This window comes from Lepisosteus oculatus, unplaced genomic scaffold, assembly GCF_040954835.1.
Source record: "Lepisosteus oculatus isolate fLepOcu1 unplaced genomic scaffold, fLepOcu1.hap2 HAP2_SCAFFOLD_60, whole genome shotgun sequence".
In the NCBI taxonomy this organism is placed as follows: Eukaryota; Metazoa; Chordata; class Actinopteri; order Semionotiformes; family Lepisosteidae; genus Lepisosteus; species Lepisosteus oculatus.
The window spans coordinates 1,208,656-1,221,239 of NW_027168149.1; the positions used below are offsets into that span (position 1 = coordinate 1,208,656).

Genomic DNA, 12,584 nt, shown 5'->3' on the forward strand with positions numbered 1-12,584 from the left:
GTGATCTATAGCCTCATCTCTAAAGATGTTTTGTTGCTGTGGCATGTGTGTGACCCATATTCAAAGAAAAAAAACCCGTCTGTAAAACGAATATCGAAGCTGCCTCTAAATCTGCAAATGAAGATGAGTCGATAAACCACTCGTTTTTCGTATAACTAGACATATATTCATTTGTTACGGATTTCATTCATTGAGCACGGATACAATAGAGGTACAGCCATTCACTGTTTGACATGTCTGCACTGGTACAGAACCGAGCAATCAGAAAACGGGTGAAACTGTCTTTAGACTCAGCATACAGTACCGAGGCCCCCCATGACCAAATAAAGGCTAACCTCGATAATCAGCCTAAAGAACGCAGACTACAGCAAAACGACTGACTTTGAAAAGGGAATGAACGTCCGGAAGGAGTAGTGGAACTAGCTTGAGATGCTTCTCCGGACCCCTAACTAAAAGCCAGCGAGAACCAGCAGCGGCGTCCACTCCTGTCGAACCGGGATCTTTCCGCAGCCACGCAGCTCGTGGTGTCCTAACCCTCCCGTATCTGATTTTGGACCAAGCACATCAGGGGAGAGCGCGAACGCAGTCCCCCACTACCAGAAATTATGCAGTCGAGATTCCCTCATTTGGGGAATTCGCAGGGGTCAGCACAGCCGGAGTGCAATGGCCGAGCCTCGCCCTGGGTGAACCGATTTCGATTTTTCGATTTTTAAGAACTTTATTTTCTTTTCACAATAAAATACAGGACATCACAAATCAGAAAGCTTTACATTAATATACATACTTAAAACAGTATATATGATCACATCTCATTACATTTTGACACGGTAACAGTTACATAGTAACAATTTATTTTTTTCTGGTGCAAATCACATTCTTTACTTAAACATGATAATGTTTTTCACAGTCTCTTGAGATATTGACCTATGCTCTCTATTTCCCACAGATTTTCTGCTTCCTCCCTCCCTTCTCTCCACAGATCTCTGAGGTAATAGTTCTCTCGGGTGATGAACAGGGCCAGGCTACCTGCTGCCTTGACTGGGACCTCGATGCCTTTGAACAGCCCCATGTTCCTCACTCTCCACAGGGCGTCTTTCCCACTGTTCACCACGGCCCAGATCCTGTCAAACACGTCAGGAGGAAGTTTGACAGGAGAGATGCCGTATATCACGAAAGCAGCGGTCAGGGTAAATTGGGGCGAGAGAGCCTGCAACCAATCTTCAAACTGTGCCCAGAAGCCCTTAGCAAAAAATCAGGACCACAGGAGATGGGTCACAGTCTCCTCCTCGCCGCAGCCCACCCTAACGCAGCGAGGGCTGGGGGTGAGGCCCCTACGGTACAAGAAAGTTCGTACCGGTAAGCACTGGTGGACGACACTCCAGGCTAAATCTCTGTGAATGTTGCACAGAAACTTAGAGGATGTGTGTTTCCACACCTTCCTTGTTTGGGCTGATGTTAAAATGCCCACAGGGGTCTGCCTATTATTCTGGGGTGCAACGAAATCTTCCAGTTTTTGGACGCTGACATCTCGGAGGGGAATATGGCCAATTGGGTGAGATCTTAGAAAACTTTTAACTGTCCCATAAATTGCAGGGCATGTGTCAGAGAGTGGGACATCCAGCTTGGGTCTGACACCCCACACTCTGAACACCTCCCTACCTACCCAGAGCCTGGAAAAATAAGTCCAGGTACGCGCTGCAGGTGCTGTTGCAAAGCCTCTCAGCACAGAGGCCAGGAAAATGCACAGCAGCTTCGTAGCAATATCTGGGACAGACTTCCCCCCTGAGGGTAGCGGCCTGTACATTATTTCCCTTCTGAGTCTTTCCTGCTTCCCACCCCATAGAAATTGAAACATCAATCTCCTCAGCACCGCCGCAACACGGTGTGGGATTGGGAAGGTAGAAGCCAGAAAAATCAAGACAGGCAAGAGCTCGGCTTTGATGACCAGCACCTTCCCTGTCATGGTGAGGTCTCGGTCCTTCCATTGCATCAGTTTTTTGTTTAAGATTGGCAATTTGTTCTGCCAATTTACTGTTCCCATCTCTTCTCCAAAATACACCCCCAGGACCTTAATTCTCTTCTCTTGCAGCCTGAGATCATGTCCTTCTTTTGGCTCCCTCCAGTTCTGATAAAAAATCTCACTCTTAGATTTGTTAATTTTTGCAGAGGAAGCCAAGGAGAAACGATCACAGCACTGCAGAGATCTGCTAATTGAGGCATTGTCAGAGAGGAGCAAGGTGACGTCATCCATGTATAGAGATGTCTTTACCTCTCCTCCCCCACTTCCAGGCACTGGTATCCCATTAATGGCCTGATCCTGGCGCAAGGCACAGGCTAAGGGCTCCATAGCCAAAACGAATAACAAGGGGGATAATGGGCAGCCCTGCCTCACCCCTGAACAGACTTCAAAGGGGCGTGATCTATTGCCATTAACCATTACTCTGCTGTTGCTACCTGTGTACAGCAGGTTAATCCACTTTCTCATGATGGGGCCAAACTTCATGTGCTCAAGTACCGATGTTAAGTACTGCCGGTTTAGGCGGTCAAAGGCCTTTTCTAGGTCTACACTTAAAATGCACAGAGGGAGGGAGCGATCCTCTGAGTACAGACAGACATCCCTCAACAAGGCCAGGTTGTCGCTCATCAGGCGTCCTGCTATCCCACAAGTCTGTTCTTTCCCTACCAGTGAGGCCACTACATTTTGTAGGCGCAGGAAAAGGGCTTTGGACAGGATCTTAGTGTCCACGCCTAACAGGCTGAGGGGTCTCCAGTTCTTTATGTCATTCTTTGCTCCTTTCTTAAACAAGAGAGAGATAGTGCCTTCTCTTAAGGAGTCAGGCAGCAATTCTGTCTTATAGCTTTCCTCGAATAGGAGCATTAGCGGATCCTGAAGCAGATCCCAAAAGGTGCAATAAAATTCTTTAGGGAGCCCGTCAGCACCCGGAGTTTTCCCCTTCTGTAAGCTCTCCATAGCCTGTCTCAGCTCTTCTACTGTCAAATCCCTCTCAAGTACTTCCCTATCTTCTTCACTCAAAACGTTTTCTAGCTTTGAGGTAAAAAAATGAATTTCTTCATCCTTTACCTCTGTAGAGCTGTACAGTCTTGAGTAGAAGGCCTCGGTGCAGGAGAGGATAGCACTCGGCTCTGTTCTCTCTCGTCCCTCCTCATCAACTATACTTTCCATGACAGACTTGGAGCCTACCACTTTCCTGAAAAAGAGGCGAGTACACTTCTCATTTTCTTCCAAGAACTGCACTCTGCTTCTTAACAGCACTCCTCGACTACTTTCTTCGGCTATGCTCCGGATGTCCTTTTTTAAAAGGGTGATATCCTCAAGCACATCGAAGCCACTGTGCAGCATCGTGTAGAGACGCTGCAGCTGCCTCTGTTTCCTGGCTAGCACTCCTCTCCGTCTGGCAGCAGCCTTCCTTCCCTCAGCCATGAAAAAGGCCTTTGTCCTCACCTTCACCTCCTCCCACCACTCTCCTACTGACCCGTACAGACACTGCAAGGACAACCACTGTGATAGTTTCTCCTTGTAGCGGGATACTACCCCCTCATTCTCTACACCCTAAAGCCTGATGATCTGAGAAGAAGACAGGCTGAAGAGTGACCCCAACAACTTTCACTCTCTCTGAGACAAAGCAATAGTCAATTCTGGAGCTGCTATTCCTCTCTGACCATGTATATCCTGCTGTTGTGGGATATATACATCTATATGTGTCTGAGAGTTTAAAGTCTTGAACTAAGTTTTGCAGGGCCAGTGAGCTGGAATCCAATTTTATCGGAGAGCTAGACTGCCTGTCTGTGTGCTCTAAGATACAATTAAAATCCCCTCCCACTATCACGTCTGTGCTACATAACAATAGGGGAGAGAGTGCCTTGAGTAGCTCCACCCTTCCTCCCACTGGACTGGATGGAGGAGAGGAGGGCATCTGTAGCACTTGCAGAGTCTGAGAAAAGCAGCTCCGCTGAATCCTGGGTATCGTCGCTGGACCCGCTCCACCGGGGGGCCCCACACTGGCCCTCGTTATGAGGAGCAGGAGTGGGGGAGGGGTCCTCGCTGTTCTCTGGGGTTTTCAAACCCTCGTGCTTGTCTGGTGCAGTCTGCGGTTGTGGGAGCGTAGTGGATTTCTCTTCCACCGGCCCTGGAGCCACAGCAGGACTGATCCTGGCTGGAGGCTGAGACTCTTTGTCCAACAAGGGTTCTTTGTTTGACTTGTTGTTTGCTTTGGCTTTTCGGGCCGGTTTGGCTGAAACAAGCACTGCCTCATCCTTTCTCATTTTGAGTTTATTGGCGTAGGCGTGAGGGCAGTTCTTAAAAACGTGTCCTTCCGAGCCACATAAATTGCACTTTGGCAGCATTGAACAGTCAGAGGCTAAATGTCCCTGTTTGCCACAGGTCTTGCAGCATTTCACAGTGCAGGACGATGCCAGGTGTCCCACAGCACCACAGCGCCGACACACCTTTGGTTGTCCCACATAAAAAACATAGCCATTGCAGGCGCCCAGCCGGATTGTAGAGGGCAGGTGCCTTAAGCCTCCATTTACATTGTCCGGTAGCAAGCGAACCTCGAATTTCCTTCCTCCTGTTTTTATACCGTCAACATCTCTAACCTCAGTTCCATGGTGGACGGTGCAGTACTGCTTAAGCCAGGTGTGAATGTCCTCCGTCTTTGCCATTTCCGAGAACATAACAACATGCACCGTTTTCCTCTCTCTCTGTGTCAGAGGCTGCAAGTTGATCTTCTCAAGGGCAGGAACTTTCCCTCTTTTTGCCTCAAACACATCCACACATTGTTCAAACAGAGAATAGGTAGCAAAAACAACCTCAAATGCTTTCTGACCTGGGAGAGCGAAGATGAAATCCAAGTGCCGAAGTTCAAAGCCAAGTTCCTTCTGTAACACTTTTCTGCTGAACTGCATACGATCCATGAAGAGATCATCCAAAAGCTCAAAACTTACAGCATTCTTGCGGGATCCAAAGGTTGCCATCTCAAACTGCAAAACAAACACTGCTTCCACAAAACAAGAAAACAATCCAACTACTCCAACTACAGGCTGATCAAGGTATCTCCCCTGCCAGGTAAGCTGAGCCGCAGGCGATGAGCCCGGAGCTGAACGGGCCCCACTGGCTCGTTTGTAAGGCCAGGTGCATTGCCAACCACGACTGGCAGGGCAGAGGACTTGAAGGCGGCCTGGGCTCCTGCAGCTGTCCAGCCACGCACTCTGGTTTCTCTTCATCTCGTACAAATCTTTTGCCTTTTACTAAAGATTTCCATGGAGAGGAGCATGAATGAGTTCCATACAATTTTTGTGCTTCCCTGCCTTCGGGTGGGGCGCAGCTGGGCTGGTCAAAGAGAGAAAACAAAACCGCTCACAATCGCTCTTACAATGCAGTAAGTAGCACAGACTACTTAGGGAGTAGGCTGATGTGTTTAAAAACAACCAGCGCCAGGCAGGAGTCGAACCTCCAAACTCCTAATCCATAGTCAGACACATTATCCATTGCACCACTGGCCCTGGTGTGACACTTCAGGACTGTAACCCAGTGAGCTTAGCACTGCAACTAGTAAAATATTACCCCTGGTCCATTCTTTTCCAAAAGTGAGAAACACCTGTTTTCTACATTTTGTCTGTTTTAAAACCATATCTCTTTAAACCAAACCAAGAGTTTGTCTTTTGCACTGATATTCTGATTCATTTCGATTTCAAAGAAAAAAAAAAACATTACCTTCCAAAGCATCATAAAATTGTCCCTTCCTCCAGACACTACTTCTCTCTTGTAGTAGTACAGCAGACCTTTCCAGGTGAGCAGATCACAGAGTCCGAAATGAGCTTCCTCCATCAAGCAAAGTACCTGAACATGACTCTGTCTTCATAAAAGCGCCCCTGTAATAAAGAAATTAAATCCGAAATCAAGAGGGCAGTTGCCTACTGAAGTTCAAGAAGTCATCAATTTTAACCTAGCAACACATTAAAGGCTGCATCTATACAAGTACGATTCTAGAAATGCTCACCAGATTACGTTTTAAGAAAGAACTGCGCCTCAGGTTCCGCCGAGATCTTAACTCAGATGGCAGGATTCAGAGTCTGGAGTGTGGAATGATGGCGCACGGAGGGTCCACATACTGTGGATCCCTCAGTGATCTCTCGCGTGTTCAAACCGCCAGCGTGTGACTCCCCTGTCCCCGTGACCTCATTGCTCTGCTCTCGCCTCTGTGCAGCTGAGCCCGACTCATGGTAAAGTGGAAAAAAATATGCCCTCAACGTGAGATTTACTCTGGAGTGAGGATAGTTGTTACTTTCTCATCGTTGAAATGGATTTATGTGATATGGCGACTAGGTTCTTCTCCATTAGCAGGCTTAAGGTTAAAGAAAAAAACATTGCTGACTTCTTTTTTTTTTTGCCAGCCGCGAGCGCTGATTAGCGAGGTTTGTATTTCATGTTTTGCAAGTTGCATCCATTTTAAGAAAAACAAGTCGTTCAAGACAGGAAATGAATACTTGCATTTAATTAAGTCTAGACGTATGCGGTTGTCCATAATGACCAGTTCTGTTCAAGAAGACAGAACAAAAAAAGGCACCGCTGGGATTCAGACCCAGGATTGCCTGTTTACTAGACAGGCGCTTTAACCAACTAAGTCACGGCACCCCGGGAGTGCTGTCGTTTTGCAGCCGCTTGGACACACCACTCAGACACATCTGCATTCGGTGTGTGCTCCGCCTGCTCGCTGAGCAAGTTGCCACCTTTACATACAATAGCAACATCGACACCAAGAGAAAGGATGACAAATGGCTTTTATCTGGAACTTTTCATGTCCAAGGAGCTCAATGTGCTTTCTGTGTACAACAGGGCCACTGAACTTCACACTGGCCACTGAACCACAGCAGTGGCTTGCTGGCTTGACATCTCCCAAGGAAAATGTTGAAATCGCATGTGGAACAGGAAAATGACCCTCGAGTATGAGGGCAAAAAAAGAAAAAGATCAACTGGAGTGCGCCAACCCATGTCAGGACAGCCCAGTTTTGTTGACGAGGTGGCCGAGTGGTTAAGGCGATGGACTGCTAATCCATTGTGCTCTGCAGGCATGGGGTTGAATCCCATCCTTGTCACTCTCCATGTCTGACACGTGTGCCCGTTTGGTGTTGGCCCTCCTGTTCTTTGCTCCAGTACTAGAGCCTTACATTTTCTAGCGGTGGCTGAACATGGTATAGTAGGCTAACGTCGGTATCGAGCAGTGGCAGTAACAGTATTTACGTTCCGCTGCTGCCAAGTGGCTCTGGGTTGAGACTGCGTTTTCATTTACTTGCAGCACAAACGGAGAAAGCGATTTTTGACAGTCTCTCGAGAGACTGCACTAGGTGTTTAGGGATAGACTTTGTCAGTTCCCCCTGGGATGATGGCCTCTCAAATAGTTTGTGATTCCTCTAGACGTTTATACAGTAGAAGCCTGCTTCGTAGCTTAAATCCAAGCTAATGTAACGAGTTAGAGGTCTGATGCAGAACTGCGAATTCAATGAAGGGGAACACTACAGTACATTGCACTGTATGTGTGAGGAAAGCTGCCCCCTTCTGTCCCTTGTCGACTGAACAGAGGACTGTAAAGGATACCGCCAAGAAACTTTAGGATGCTGGTTGGAATCCAGCTCCAAAGAGGCCCCTTTGGGTGTTATGTCATCAAAAAGTAAGAACAGCGAATCTCCCTTTGATCAAAAGCGCAACAGAACTGTTTTCCGTGGAGCAGGTTTCAGACCCGTAGACCTGTTTTATTTGTAGGGCAGGGCGCATTCCCAAACGCGAATCTCCTGTTTTAGAAATGCTTTGGGCGGCGTGAAGTGAAAATAAGAAGTGGGCTCCAGATGCACATGGAAGCAATCAAGTGTTTCATCCGAGCTGTTTCAAAGACTGCCCAAGAGCTTTCCTTTCACAGAGGCGCAACGATTAATGATGGGGGAAACAAAACACTGGACTTATTATATGCCAATGCTAAGGATGCATATAGTTCCACAGCCCTTCCCCCCCTTGGCAGATCAGATCACAACCTTATCTTGCTTACACCACTATACAAGCCTATTGTCCAGGCTGTATTTGATTACCAGATGGACTGTTTCCTCCAGCGGTATAGTATTGCAGTGAGACAGCACGATGCCTGCAAGACTATGTCACGCTAAACGCCACAGATTGTGTTTGTCCGTTCGTGTCAGTCGTCCCGCAGCCACGGGAAGTGGGACACAAACATGCTGCAATGCTTTCAAGACGTTAGGATTTGTTAGTGCAAAATCCGAGAAGAGTACTTGTGGCTTGAATGTGAACTGTACGTGCCCGCCCCCTTTCCTCTATAGTGCATGAGTTCCTCCCGGCATGCCCTTCGTCATTGTTCTGTCATCTTGTATTTAAAGGGTTGTATTTCTGCTGCTGAAACTAAGCAACGGTTTTCTCACAACGCCGTTTGTTCCCGACTGAGCCCTTGTCTGTCATGAAATTCTTCAAAACCTCAAGCTAGAAGAAGAAGACGACAAATATGAAGCGTTACAGCAACGACATGCCATGAGACGATCGATAACGATTTCCATAGGATCCCCGCGGTTGCCTAGCAACCGTCAGCTTTGCGCAGTGGCAGTATCGTTGCCTGTGAGGTTTAGCCGAGGCGCGATTATTGCTAGTTGAAAACTTTTCTCAATACCCCGCTTCCGCCGGTTTGCAATACAATCGGCGAAAGCATTTTTTGACAGTCTCGTCAGAGACTGAGCAAGGTGTTTAAAGACAGATTTTGTCATAGTGACATCATGGTAGAAAGAAACGAGCTTGTTACGTCTCAACAGAAACGCTCTTTAGCTCTTTCGGCGTTATGCAAAGAACAGCGACTGTCGAGATCACTTTTGAGTCAGCGCGAAACGCCGTGTGCTGTCAGTTTGATTTCATATTGCTCGTAGCGGCGCCCGGCTTTTGTCTGTCAAAAGTTAGGTTGCGCTTCTTCATGCTGCATCGTCGGCATGAGTGGAGCTTTTTAAACGTCTGTACTTACTGCGCCCCATAAGAAATTGTTTGTCCCCGTTCAAAAGAGATTGTGCGATGTCCTGCAGCGTTCGCAAAGCAAACCTTTGACAGTTTGATAAGAGCGTAAATAAAAAGGCGATTCCTGCGTCTACCACTAATGTAAGAGCTATTTCAAGTGCGGCGTGGTGCGGCTTTTCAAGTGCTTGTGGGCATTTCTCTGTTGTTGATTCTTTTTTTGTGTGTAACAAAGTGGCATTTTCATGTCCGGACGGGGAGACTTTATCATTCCGATATGAAGCCACCTTTAAGTCCTCTGAGGCGTGTCTGTCTGCAAGGCTTGTATTTTGGAAATGTTTTTTTGAAACGGAGAACGACTTTGAAATAGGCTTCCGCCGGCGCCCCGCGATCCAGGTAAGATTGTAGCAAGAACGCAGCGGCGGTGGGGCTTGCTGTAGTCGTGGCCGAGTGGTTAAGGCGATGAACTAGAAATCCATTGGGTTCTTCCCGCGTAGCTCCGAATCCTGCCAACTACGTTGTCCACCTCCTGTCGTTGTGTTCCGGCTCAAGCAAAGAAGCGCGCCTCTTTGCTGTTCCTGGTGGTTTTAAAACACCAAATCGCTTGTACCCACTGCCTTGGAAATAAATTCTTCAGCGTCCGCGAATGGCATTTTGCAGCTGGAAGCATGTCGACGCTTTTTGCACAGAGCACCAAAAAAGCGTCTTTTTTGAAAGCCCAGGCACCGAGCATTGGTGGTTCAGTGGTAGAATTCTCGCCTGCCACGCGGGAGGCTCGGGTTCGATTCCCGGCCAATGCAGTGGCTTTTGCAGCGAGCGGCTCCATCACTTGCATCCCCTTGCAACTCGCAACTGAAAACCCACTGAAGCTAAGCAGGTGTGAGCCAGGTCAGTACCCGGATGAGGATGAGCTACAGGGAAAAACAAAGCTTCCAGCTGGAAGCGGTGTTAATGGTGCCGGCGGGGGTGCGCTCACCCTGAGGTCTGTGCGGGTCCCAATTCCCCAGCATAGTGACGGAGAGGATGAGATGTAAAACCGAGGTCACAGCGCTCTGTGGTCATTAAAAATTAAAAATGACCACCAAAACCTTTGACAAAAGCTCTTGGTAATTGATGGTCTTCAATAATGCTTCTCCTTTAGGTACATTTTAAATCAGCTGACAAATGCTGTGAAATGGGGGGGCACTTCAGGCCAGTGTAGGATTTGGGTTACAAGAACCATGAAACTGCGTGAGAAAGCCCTGTTGTAACAGAAGGAATAAGGTTCTTGATCCTGAGATGAAGTAAAACAGATGAGTTTATTGCATGCAAGGAACAATAAAGCCAAAGTCTTGTTTCCCGCAAGAAACAACAAAACCGAAGTATTGTTCGATGTGCCGGTACAAACTTTTAGGTTATATAGTCCTTGCTTGCTGCTTCAGACGTCATTCGATGTTATTGTAAGGGGGGGGGGGGGGTTATGGTATTTGGCCAGTTAAGAGGCCCTTGCTAAATGGTCAGTTTAAGATTATGCCCCCAGGGGGTTCCTTGCTCGCATCCGGAATCCTTATCAGTTAACCCCCTTTCCTGCCATAAACCCCTGTTGCTTAGAAGTCTAATTTTCAGGCAGAACTGACTTAAGTTATTAACCCTTTTAACATCTTGTCTCTTACTTCATTCCCCCCTTATAAAATATGGCATACATCAGGACTGTCTATTTTTACAAATACAATGTCAGGGCAGATCTTTCCTTTTTAGATGTACAGGCATGCATTACCATGACATTGTGCGTTCCACGGTTACAACAAGGTGTTATTGATGTTTTTGTACAAGTGATAGTTACAATTTTACACATAAAACAATCCTAATCCTACAAATACATAAAGTCCTACCCCAGGACCCAAACGCAGACCTCAGCCATGTGGAGATCTATCGTCAGGATCTTGGAACAGCAATATTGACCCAACTCCGATTATAATTTTTTGGCTGAATAGATATGCCAACATCTGGAATGTATTGATACCATATCCCCAGTAATGCTCCTCAGGCCTAACAAGCACACTGTTGGTCTTAGGAAGCATCAGACACAGAAACGGTAACAACATCCTTCTTTCTGTTCACTCAGTCTCTGGTGCCGTGGGTCGGTGAAAGTGCGATGCGCGGATCCAGCGATCTCATCCTGTCACTCAGATGGCACAATCAGTAGTTAGTGGCACTTGATATGGTCCCTCCCAGCAGGATTGCAACGTCTGGCAGGGTATCTCTTCTTCACCTACACCCACTCGCCAGGTATCCGGTCGTGTCTCCCCTCTGCTGGAGGTCCCCAAGCGTCCGGCACCTGTTCACAAGCCCTGTGCACCGCTTCAGTTAACAAACCTACAATACTTTAATAGAGAGTTAGTTAATTCATCAGTGCGTTAGCCAAACTTGGCCTCCAGGGAGTTTCTTTGGCTGCCCGTGATGATCTCAAATGGGCTCAGTCTCACAGTTCCATTTGCTCCAGCCCGCAAACCGCACAGGACTGCAGGTAGAGCATCTACCCACGGTGTCCCTTCAGTTGATATTTCCTTAGTTGGTCTTTCAGACTGTGGGTGATGGGGGCAATGTGACTTCCAACTTACCCCTAGTGAGGCAATTACAGCCTGGCACACCTTCCCAGTGTAGTCTGCCCCTAGATCAGTATCCAAGGGGCAGGGCAGTCCGTACCACGGGATCATCTTTATCATACACTTGGGTATGTGCCAGCCCACATCACATCATCATACAACCCCACATTCTTTACACATTTGTTCTAACCACTATTAAACATCTATTAAAGGCCTCAACCTGAATTCTCCCTTTTCCCCAGTAGAGGTTTCACAGGGGTCTCAGACTCCCGCCCTCCCAGTGCCGCTCGTCTGGCATCTGCATCTGCATGGTTGTTACCTTGAGTTACTGGAATTCTTTATTTATTGTGTTATTGACACCTTACTCAAGCTGCTTCTGTCGGCAGCTGTAAAACTACAAATCAGTTCAGAGACAAGCCCAGTATTCTTAACTGGAGTCCCTGCCGTTGTGAGAGAATCTTATTTCTCCATAGCCATCCAGAATTGTGGCCTACATGCAACAAATACATACATTATATACATATACAGTAACCTTTTAACATCTTTCTTTTTACAATCTTCCATCAGTGCTCTTAACTGGCTTGCTGTGCTGAGGCAGTGGAGGGGCATTTTCCGATTGTTAGCACCTCGAATTCTGTTGTAACGGCTCAGCCTGTTCTCTGTTCTCCCTCATGCATCAGAGAGGACCCATCAGTAAACAGTATTACATTTTCTTCAATTTTCACCGTCCCCCACCCTTTGGCTACAGTATCGAATGGTATAATAGTGCCTACCTCCATGCTCCTGCGTCAGCACAGCTGCCCAGAACCCTTTGTCCACACTTACATACAAAGAATGGTTGATCCATCTGAGGAAACCCCAGTCTCAGCACCTGTAAGAGAGCTTGTTTCAAATTATTACAGGCGGCTTTTGCTGCTGGTACCAAGGCAATCTTGTCCTTGTACTGCACTCCCCCCTTAAGCAGATCTGTTAAAAGTTGTGCT

General features: G+C 47.4%; 4 non-coding genes across 4 annotated transcripts; 3 read left to right on the forward strand and 1 right to left on the reverse strand.

Annotated features, from left to right (window-relative positions):
* Nucleotides 1–565: 565 nt before the first annotated feature.
* LOC138231389 (U1 spliceosomal RNA) lies at nucleotides 566–725 on the reverse strand. Its single transcript, XR_011186645.1, has one exon. It is a non-coding gene; the product is annotated as a U1 spliceosomal RNA (small nuclear RNA).
* A 4,499-nt stretch (nucleotides 726–5,224) lies between these two features.
* On the forward strand, nucleotides 5,225–5,341 carry LOC138231490 (U5 spliceosomal RNA). The gene has a single exon (XR_011186741.1). It is a non-coding gene; the product is annotated as a U5 spliceosomal RNA (small nuclear RNA).
* Nucleotides 5,342–8,606: 3,265 nt separating this feature from the next.
* LOC138231430 (U4 spliceosomal RNA) lies at nucleotides 8,607–8,748 on the forward strand. Its single transcript, XR_011186682.1, has one exon. It is a non-coding gene; the product is annotated as a U4 spliceosomal RNA (small nuclear RNA).
* Nucleotides 8,749–9,745: 997 nt separating this feature from the next.
* trnag-gcc (transfer RNA glycine (anticodon GCC)) lies at nucleotides 9,746–9,816 on the forward strand. Its single transcript has one exon. It is a non-coding gene; the product is annotated as a tRNA-Gly (tRNA).
* The last annotated feature ends 2,768 nt before the right edge of the window (nucleotides 9,817–12,584 follow it).